We start from the raw sequence: 11,575 nt of genomic DNA on the forward strand, positions 1-11,575 counted from the left end.
ACAAAGTAGTTTCACTTTCACAACGAAACACACAGCATCTCCACGACATGGCGGCGGCAACATCAATACTACAGCGAGAATAAAAGTTACGCCTTCTTTCTTTGCGTGAACATTTGGGTGGCGTTATGCAGATCTTCCCACATCGTGACGTAGATATGTGGGGGCGTGTTAGAACGAGCCGTTTTAGGTAGGCGTTGTTGACTCTTAACTTTTATAAAGAATATCTCTTTGGATTTGAGACTTTAGTCTTTGCAACTTTACAGATCTTCTTTATGCACCAAGAGCTTGTAACACTTCAAAGAGAAAGGAAAAATTTTAATCGCATCATACGACCCCTTTAATGTTCTGTTCTGTTATGTTTTGTTTTAAAAGGGTTTCTGTTATGTCTGCATTTTTGGGGAGGTTATCATTGTGCTGAAGAGTAGAGTAGATTGAGGATGGGTCTGCAAATACGTGAATTAAAGTAAGTGCAGTTGTTGATACAGTGGAAGTCTGTTTGTTGGTAGTGGTAGCACTAAGAAATTCCAAGCTGCAGTAAATGTAACATTAATTAGCTGAACTTTAATGAGTTGTTTGGAATATACACCTAGTATATTAAATTAAATTTAACAGTATTTAGAAGAGAACATGAATGAGTAATATAACTATAAAATTATACTATAAAATTGTATATCTGAAATTATAAAATAAATCAAATTATAGTGTCATTCTGAACAAAATATAAACCTCAATCTAAAATGAAATGATTTAAAGAGAAAACTGTTGGGCTCATGTACCTCTCTCATTTAGCACGAATCAAAATGTTTCATTTGTAACATCAATGCAACATTTGGTTAAACTATATCTATTATGTAAACAAGGCTTTAGTCTTTTTAAATAATGTTGCATGCTTTTTTAAATTAACAAATGAGATTTTACAGTGTATGTCTCCTGAAGAATTCATATTTTGATGCTCCTAGACGATCCGCGGCTGATTCAAAAGCTTACAAAAGTCTTACTTGTTTTCCTAGTTTCTTTGAAAAGGTGTTTTTAGGCAGCTTATGGAGATCAAGCCAGCAACGTTTTAGTTATCAGGTGCAAGCTTGCAAAGTCCACACTGTCTGATGTTTAATTAAGCAAATTCTGTAAAACGCTTCTCGACATTAAGTATGTGTACAGCACCTGTGTGCAGTGTTCTGTGTGCATTCATCACTCCTGTCAATAAAGGTAATGACATTAGATCAGTAGGCTTCAGTTCCACTTATTTTCCTACTTATTAGAATACAGCAGCGCACATACTGTACAGCAGAGAGGATCTGTGTGAGCAGTCATGGACGGGAGTCTGTTTGTGCTGCTTCTGCTGTCAGGTTGGTGTGGTCATTTGTAATCTGTATTTATGATGATGTGTGATTAACATGTTGATTTTAACAGGGCTCTTCTGGAGCAGTTCTGCTCTTTCTCGTCTGTACCACTATATAAATGTGAGAATGTCGTGGCCAGAGGCTCAGAGTTACTGCAGAGAGAGATTCACTGCTCTGGCTACTGTAGACAGCATGGGTGATGTGAACAGGCTGGTAAATATAGTGGATGCTGGATACAGTGGATCAGTGTGGATTGGACTGAAGAAGGGGACACAGAAACGCTGGGGTTGGTCTAATGGAGAAAACACATCTTCTCAGTACTATAACTGGGATTCAGGACAGCCAAATGGGGATGGAGATTGTGTAGCTACTTATGCCGGTCTTTGGCATGATATGTTATGTAGCTATAAGTGATATTTTGTGTGCTATGGTGAGTTCCCTGTTCTTTTCAATTTGTGAATGTGAATTTTGACTGGTTAAAAAAAGCTGAGCACTGCATGATTGTTTCTTTGCATCTCTTAATAGAAAATTCTGGATACATCTTGGTACAGAGCGCTAAAAGCTGGAGTGATGCTCAGAGCTACTGCAGACAACATCACACAGACCTTCCCACCATCCACAACTCTGAGCAAAATAACCAGATAAATCGGATTATTTTATCTGGATGGTACATCTGGTTTGGTCTGTTCCGGGACTCTTGGGAATGGTCTGACAAATGGAGTCGCTTCTTCAGACACTGGGCAGTGGGTCAACCATCAGGATCTGGTGACTGTGTTGGCATGTCAACAGCTGATTCTGGTAAATGGTTTCAACACAGTTGTGATCTACAGCATCCTTTTATCTGCCATGGAAGTGAGTTTAACATTTAACAAAATAAAATTATTCAAACAAAATGTCTTGAAACAACTATGATCAGTTTTATTTTATTCGTGTATCTTCTGTGTTGAGAATGACTTTAACTCTGTATTTCTGTAGATGCAAAATTAATTAGAAATCAGATTGTCCGACTGAAATTATCCTGTAATGGAAAATGCACATTGAATGATCCTTCACTACAGACGGCAATTCTGAATGAGGTTTGTATCCGTCTTAAACACACAGTTCAGTTTCATTGTTGAATTGTATTACACCTGAGTGAATCTGTTTTTTAAAAAAAAAGACTACTTTACAGCAAACTAATATCGCTCATAATTGTTGTTGTTGTTACGTATAGCCTAGTGTAGCATGATTTTTCATGGTTTATTTGATTCTTTCCAGATAAGTAAAAAGATGAAGAGCATGGGACTGGAAGGTGAAAGTAAAATAAGCTGGAGAAAGAGTGAAGGTGGAGAGGTGTTTCATCAGGAGAGGAACCATACAGCCAATTTAAATAATAAATGTGATAGACGGTTATCTATGTACCCATTTAAACATCTTAAAGTGTATTAAAGATGCTTCAGAATTGTCTGCATATTTTAGAAACCATACATCCTGTAAATAGAGCAGAAGTAGGATGCATGGAAGTGCACACATACATTTTAAGAATGCTTGCTGAGAATATACTGTATATTGAATGTGCGAGACTTCCAGTTCATTAACCTTTAGGCCACTACACAGATAGATAGATAGATAGACAGACAGACAGACAGACAGACAGGCAGGCAGGCAGGCAGACAGATAGATAGACCAATTCGTTAGTAAAGAATCCAATGACCTGAAATGGGCATGGCAGATAAGAGAAACATCTAGAATGTGAACTGTTGTGTTTTCTAGAGGGCTGGACCAGGGTTGGACCTACTATCTATTATTTAAAAATTAAGAATATTGTATAATCCATTTATTTAAAAAGAAAAAAAAAAAGGTTTTTTTTCTTAGCTGGGCTTATGTCAATGACTACATAAATTAATCAAGCCATATTGTGCATTCTTGCTGCTTTAAATTTACCATTCAATACTCTAGTTTTAAATTATCTAAATATTGTTGTAACAACAACATAAAAATTCCTTTCATAAAACCAACAAGTATACTGAAGTATAAAAAGATCTAGAGTAGAGGAGTTTGCGTTTGATATGTAAAATATAGTGATATGATTCTCATAAGAAATTTAAGGGAAATATAGGGCAGGAAACATCCTGTGCATTTTATCCCTTTCAGATGATGCTTAGATATGTAAATGGAAATTGAACCTCTATGAATTCAGCCTGGAAGTAGCCTTTTCTATTTACATTATTTACAATAGCTTTTATGCAAAAGCTGCCCTGTGTCTTTAAAATAAGTCACGCATTTATTGAAACTTTCTCTTTGTGTATTCTGAAACAATAATATAATGAATGCTAAAAATAAATTGGGTGCAGAATTATTCACCCATTACAGATATCTCCTGAAGGTAATGACATCACATTTTCACGCTTTATTATTTCTTGATTGATCTACAGTTTGATGTTAATTATATTCACTCAGGGTAAATCTTGTTATTTGCATTTTCTTTACTTTAACAAAATAATTAGATCTTGAGATTTAGTTGCAATATATAGTAAAATAATTTATTATAATAATAAATTATGTTTACCAGTACATGAAGTGTATAAAATAGGGTCAGGCGATATTTTACAGTTCATATAGTATTTGTCCTTATATAGTCTAATTGTAGCTTTATTCAGTTTGCAATGAATAAATGTTTTAAACTGACATTGCTGGGATTTCTGTTTTTTCTATTATAAGAAATCAGTACATTGGGTATCCTTAAGTACAGTGATAGTCATTATATTACATACACATGTTCTCATTTTAATGGCCACGATAATATTGTGAAGTGATTGAACTAACTCAGATTTACACCTTTTTTTCAGATTTTGATATCAATATGACAGTTCAAAGTTAAGATTTGACTCTTTGAAGTGTGTCTAAACGATCAGACTTACAACCTTTGTTTATTTTAAACTACAAAAACATTAAATCACATTTTTTTCACATATATATAACAAAAACTGTCCCATTCGTCGAATCAACTACAAAAATAAATGTATAAAATGTCCATGGTTAACTAAGGGTTTACAAAATGCTTGTAAAAAGAAAAATACTCTATATAGACAATTTATTAAATTAAGGACAAAAGAATGTGAAAACAAATATAAATCATATAAAAATAAATTGACTAATATAATAAGAACTAGTAAGAAATTATACTATAAAAATGTATTAAATGAAAACAAACATAATATTAAAGGGTTATAGGGTATACTAAATAGTTTAATTAAAGATAAAACAAATAAGAATCCATATCCAGATTATTTTATTGATATGAATGGTGAAAACTTTAATATGCATAATATAGTAAATAGTTTCAATTAATTTTTTGTAAATGTTGGACCAGATTTAGCAGCAATAATTCCTGAGTATGGAAGTAATAAATTGAATGAGTCATTTATAGAAAGGAATGCGAAGACCATCTTTCTCTCTGATGTGAGTGAGACAGAGATTAAAACTATTGTTAATAAATGCAAAAATAAAACATCTACTGATTGTTATGACATAGATATGACACTAATTAAAAAAGTAATAACCCTCTTCATACTTCAAAAATGTGCAGTTAGAATCATACATAAGTTGGGATATTTTGATCACACAAATATATTATTTCTGCAATCCAGATTATTAAAACTTTTTGATTTAGTTGATTTTTATACTGCACAACTCTTGTATAAAGCCAACAAAAATGAACTACCGGGCAATATTCAAAAGTTCTTTACAGGAAGAGAGGGGGGCTATAATCTGAGGGGATGTGGGAACATCTGAAATAAAAAAGTAAGCATGCTGTTTACACAAACTACATTATTAACATTATTGTGATGTTTACTGATACTAGTACTAATTTATCGAAACAAAGAACACAATTACCACATAGCAAACATATTTTACCATGCAGTAACTAAAAATAAGTTCTACTTCTTTCCACTCCCTTTCGAGCAAGTATTATGTGTAAATATGTGTATGGATATGTGTAACATAATTATATATGTATGGATACATATATATGTGAGATAAACTGTTCTATTTTGTATGTGTATTGATATATATGTGTATATATATATATATATATATTGCTCGAAATAAACTTAAACTTAACACCAGGCCAAACTTGGATCATCCGCATATACATGCGGTTCGAGAACCATGTTAAAGGTTTGAGAACCATGTTATCTTCAGGAAATACACTGTATTTTAATGTCATTTTTTTAATCCTTTCCACAACTAGACTAAGAGTTAGAGAACCTTTAAAGAACTATACAGGGGCTTAACGGGTTCTTTGTATGGCAGTGGTGATATATAGCACCTTAACCACCGCAAAGAACCGCTGAAGAACCATACTGGGCTTAACAGGTTCTTTATATGGTAACAGTGCTTGTGTGTGTGTGTGTGTGTGTGAGACAGAAATCTGAACATATGTAGCCTCAATAGCAAAAAGAAAGAGTTTTTGTTTTGTTTTGTTTTTTGCTAGATCTCTGTGAAGGACACTGTGTCCTATTCAAATGAACACATATGATGCTTACATGTGTCAACCAATCGCTGCAACATACAACAGATATAATCAACCCACATGCTTCAGATGCCTTTTACTTCATACACGAGCTTTGACACACTGCAAAAGTGACAACTGTTTTTTTTCTGTCAGGTAACGCATCTTTTGATATTGTTTCAGGTTAGGGTTGCACCAGACGTTCCTACGTTTTGTAGGCCTGCTTAAATTGGAACGTAAAGTAACTGTTGGCAAGTTTGTAACTAATTCAACTTTATTCGGTTGCACCATTGGTTCTTAAGGCATAGCTAAACTCTCAGTAAAGTAGAGTAGTCGCATAATATATCGTTTACCTTCAAATAGGCTTTGCGATCAGAGGTTGTGTTAAAATGCCGTGAATTTGTTTATTCTTCTAACTTATGCCTCACACAAGTAACGGTAAACATACGTTTGATACTCCTTAATCATATAGCCTATGTAAATATTTGAAATTAATCTTTTTTAATAATATAATGTTTTGCTATGTGTTTACCATGCACCATCAGATCAACCATCACCTGCAATGACTGCAAAGGGATGACATCCATTGTTGAATTACCACAGACATAAAGTTGGGGGACACAGCTTTTCCTTAAAATATCATTAAATATTTTTTTATAAACATTTACATTTAATTAAACATTTAATTACATTTTAATTAAAATGCACATGCTAAATCAAACCGATATTCACACTATAACCATTTTATTTGTGTTAAAAATGTATTGTTGCAATTACATCCCAGGATATCTCTTGGATGTATGGTGGGAACACTCAGATTTTATTACACATAAAACCTCTCAAACTCAAAATTGTCACTCTTTAACAGTGCACAAATTGTTTTCCTTCTACAGCATATAAATACGCATAAGTCGGAAAAAAGGTTAAAATGTAAATTCAATTGTAGTTTAAGAGACAACTCGTCAGAAGAGGGCGCCATCACACAGATTTTACGCAATCAGGGCCATATTTACTACTCTCTGCATCTGTAAGATGATTACAGATTTGCGTGTATAGAGTTGTTATTATAAAACAACTCAAAGGAATATTAATTAATTAAATTAAATGTTAATTTATGATTAATTTAAAATATTTTGTACTATTTTGTAAATCTCTTGTAGTGCCTCGTCATTACCACTAGAAAGCAGCACAGCTCATGAATCGGTTTCATTCACACTTTACAATAAACCTGCGCACCGTTTGTGTGCTGATATTACGAACATATGCTGATATTACGAACATAACATCATGACATACAATATGGATAAACATATTAATGATAATAATATGCTATTAAGGTGCATGGAAGACATTAAAACAAACTTTTGTGGCTTTAATGCTTATGCTAGGCTCATCTTGCACTCAGGGATCACCAAAAGGTTCAGGGCCACCAAAGGTTCAGTGTTTTGGCTGGTTAGCATGTCCCTGTTTGCCCCTGCTGTCCATCTGGCTTTCTAAGCATTTCAAAATGTTTGTGTATTCAGACCAGTTAAAATTTCTTACAAGCAATATTATAATTGAAAATCATGATTTACCAGTACAATATGCTTTTTTGAGCGTCATTAAAAACATGAAATGGACATGTATTTTTCTCCAACTTCCTGATTCAGCAGAAAATGTGTGAGAAATGCACTTCTGAAATCATTTAATGGGGTCTTTAACAACTGCTGATTGCTCAGTTATTGATTTTACTTTGAAATCATATTGTTTGGATAGTTATTTAGTTGACCTTCAATAGTAACTCAACAATCATAGGTTCTTACTTTGAACTAAAAGTGAGCACTAATAAGGGATCAAATGCACTATATATTATCTAGGAAACAATTACATCTGGAATTGCCAATGACCGCAGTCACAATATTGTATTAGAGTTCTGTATCAACAATAATATACCTCGTGCCAAAAAGCTTTAGGCTCGTTCTATTAATGCAAATACTATCAATGCATGTTTGTAATAGTTTGTGGTTTGTATAATCTGAAAGCTATGCCACGCAACGTTAAAACATATCAGCTGTGGGCCTAATCGAAAATATATGTGTCTGTGACGCACATAATACGGCATTCTGTGTTAAAAACACAAACCCTGCCCACCATCTGCGTCAAGTCACACCGTGTGTGGTTTTCAAGCGTGTTCACAAATGTGGGAATCTGAAGCTCCCACCTCCTCCATGACAGTGCAGTAGATTCAATTCTACCAGGTGACATCTGATTGATGCTTTTACTTCATTTATTTGTTTGCCCAAGTTTCTTTGACTTTTAGGCCACATTGAGTTTTTTTATTCAATTAAACCTGCAAATAAACAACGTTTTAGGATTTGCAAAAATGCTTAAACAGATTAAGGTTTTGACGTCAATATCAAATTATTATTCTGTACATGCCAACTTGGGTGCATGGTGTTATTAAGGCAAAAAGGAGACAGAGCAAATGATGTTAAAAAAAAAAAAAGCTTTTTTTTTTATTTATGTTTTTCTGGTAACATAATTCATAATAACAAATTTGTTTTAGATTATTTGTAACCTTTTTTAATATTAATTTATTAAGAGCACAGTCACTAGAAGTATATATATATATATATAATTGGTCTAATCAGATGTAAGTAATTTAGGGTTTAAAAAAAAGAAAAATGTACTATTGGCCATTACATGCATGCATTTCTATGTTGATATATAGTAATATTATTGATACATATATATGTGTATATAGCAGCAATATTACTGCTATATCAGCATAAATTAAATGTTTTATAATGTTACATTTATATCAATGTATATCAGGTTGTTTTTTGTACCTTCAACAATCTGAATAAAGCACTTGTGACTTGACATGAAAACTACAAAACGTGTAATGATTCAGTGGGCAAATGAAGGCTGCCAGTGCTGTGGGTGTGTGTCAGTAGGAGTGTGGTGGCGCGTGATCATGTGTGTCTGTGCGCAGGGGAGGTGAGAAGATATGCATTTATAAGTGGGTGAAATTGTGATGCATTTCCGCCAGCTCATCAGGTGTGGGAGGCAAAAACACCTCTCGGTGTTTGGACTGTAATGACTTTATATGAGCATGAATTTTCTGAAGGGAAACTCTCTCTTCTGCATCAGCTCAGATCCATGATGCATCCGAATGAGATCATTCATCACAGAAAAGCACTGCATTGAGTTTTAAAGTCGCAATGAAATGGAAGTGACGACAGATCTTTTCTTCTGTGTTGTGATGTACATCCAAGTTAACAGGTTTATTAAAAAAAAAAAAAAAGATGTAGGATGGGGACTTATTGGTTGTTAATTGGATTTTAAGATGTGGGCAAAAGTGGAGGCAGTTGAATGTGACCTTGTAAGGCGGGGTTTCAATAAATAATTCATCTAAAAATGAACATTTGCTGATAATGTCCAAGATGTAGATGAGTTTGTTTCTTGATGGGTACAGATTTGGAGAAATTTAGCATTACATCACTTACTCACCAGTGGATCTTCTGCAGTGAATGGGTGCCGTCAGAATGAGAGTCCAAATAGCTGATAAATCATTACATTAATCCTCAAGTCCGCACCACTCCAGTCCATCAATTAATGTCTTGTGAAGTGAAAATCTGTGTGTTTGTAATAAATCCATCATTAAGCCATTTTAACTTTAAACCATCATTTCATGCCGACATTAATCTCTCATTTAACATTCTAGGCCTATATAGTGATGACTGTAGCACCTCTGCAGGCACTGTAGTGACCTGTAGCTGTCAGATATCTGTTTTAACTGTCTCCAAAATCAGTTTTATTGAATCTAATAGTTTTTGGCTCCAAATCACCCCTTAAAACATTATTTTGTAATTGTTCTGACTGATAATGTATTTCAGTTAAGTATTTCACATAAATGAACAACACACTGTGCTTTTCTAAAATAAACTATGTCCCCGTTAAGGTCAAAAGACCATTTCTGACAATGTTGCGACTTAGAAAAGGTTTCCCAAATCTACCATTTAACCCATCTTTAAAACATTTTTGCAGAACATTTTTGACATATTCCACATTTTTATTAACCTTTTAAAAGTTTTATATTTGTTTTTCTTTGGCACAGATTGCACAGCTGTAGATATTTTTTCTCTCTCTCTCTCTCATTTCTTTATCAGTTTATTTCTTACTGAGCTAAATATTGTGGCTGTTTCATTATCTTTTTAATACCTGTATTGAAATGCTCAAGCATCAACTTGTGAAAAACATATTGTAATTTTAACAGTAAAGAAACTAATAAAAATGCTATGGTAAGTTTTATGTTAGAACTTATGTTGTTAAATGAATGTTTATTGCATTGTTTTAGTGTTGTGTGTGTTACCATTACGTATTTTGTATATGTGCACCTTCTATATGTTAGTATTTACCTCAGTTTGTGGAAAAGCTATTTGTGATTAATTTTTGCTTTGTTTTACCACCTGGCAACCACAGCTGTGAGTGTTTTTGTTTGTTTGTTTGTTTGTTTTTTTGTTTTTTTACAGTGATGATTAAAAAGAAATAGTTTTTGTTGACAAAAATAACCAGCTTCCAGCAGTCTGAAGCAAATGTTTCCCTGACACTGTAGTTTATAGATTAGGAAGTGTAAAGATTTTCATTTTCTGCTCCTGATCACCCATCAGCTGGGCCCCATTCACTGATTCATAATGGCTGTTCCTAAGCAACATCAGCAGGAGTCATTCGGCAAGAAGTCAACGCAACATAACTGGGATGCCTCTCAGGTCAGAGCTCCTCTGCTCTGAGTAATATGTTCATTTTGAGTCCCTCGAGCTCTACAAGTGCTTTCAAGCTGGGTGAGTCAAAAAAATAATGCAAGAACCTTTCATAATGGTTCACCACAGACCCATGCATGTGAAAACAGATCCACATTAGAGGAAAGATGCAAAGGTACTGCACAACAACACCTGAAATTTAGCATAGCATGAGCCAATCATGTTTCATTAGCTCAAAACAAGTTACATGGCAACATATTAAGCTACTTAAAGATCTAGTTGCCATGACAACAAGAACGCTACAAAGCCTTCATCTACCCTAAACTACCAGAATCCTATTAAAGGGGTCATATGATGCGATTTCAATTTTTCCTTTCTCTTTGAAGTGTTGCAAGCTTTTGGTGCATAAAGAAGATCTGTAAAGTTGCAAAGAATTTTTAGCAACATCATACAACCCTTTAAAGCTTTTTTTCAGCAATGATTCAATAAAGCAGCATTAGGATGTCTTTTTAGCACTATAGCAAATAAATTTGGTGCATGCAGCCCTAGGAAAAGGCAATAGGACTTTATAAGGAAATGCAAGTTATTATTTGGACATATTACATAATAAGGAAGCATCTTAATGTAAAAATAGTAAATCGTGGTTGTTGTGTGACTGTGAGTTTTTATTTTAAACTTTAAACCTGTCGTCTCCTTGAAGCACTTTACATACCTCCACACCGTCTGATAAGCCATGAGCAAACCCACGCTTCTGTCCTTAAGGATTTACGTCATGGAGAGAGGTGGGCATTAAAAGTTAATTCTTGTTTATGGTTCTCTGGTGTCCTTCATTAACACTTTCATCATTGGAATCAGTTTTCTATATCTGAAGGAGAATGATGTCATATTCTCATCCTCTTGACATATTGTTTTAGAAATAGTGTAGCTAAAACCCTGCAAAATGCTTGTGAGTGTAATCATTTAAACAACAACAAAAAAAAGCTCACAGCAAATATATA

General features: G+C 33.9%; 1 pseudogene; it reads left to right on the forward strand.

Moving 5' to 3' along the window:
- Positions 1-11,575, forward strand: part of LOC107681445 (macrophage mannose receptor 1-like) — a 28,023-nt pseudogene that overhangs the window by 5,455 nt on the left and 10,993 nt on the right.

Source organism: Sinocyclocheilus anshuiensis, unplaced genomic scaffold (genome assembly GCF_001515605.1).
Source record: "Sinocyclocheilus anshuiensis isolate Anshui unplaced genomic scaffold, SAMN03320099.WGS_v1.1 scaffold2551, whole genome shotgun sequence".
Lineage (NCBI taxonomy): Eukaryota > Metazoa > Chordata > Actinopteri > Cypriniformes > Cyprinidae > Sinocyclocheilus > Sinocyclocheilus anshuiensis.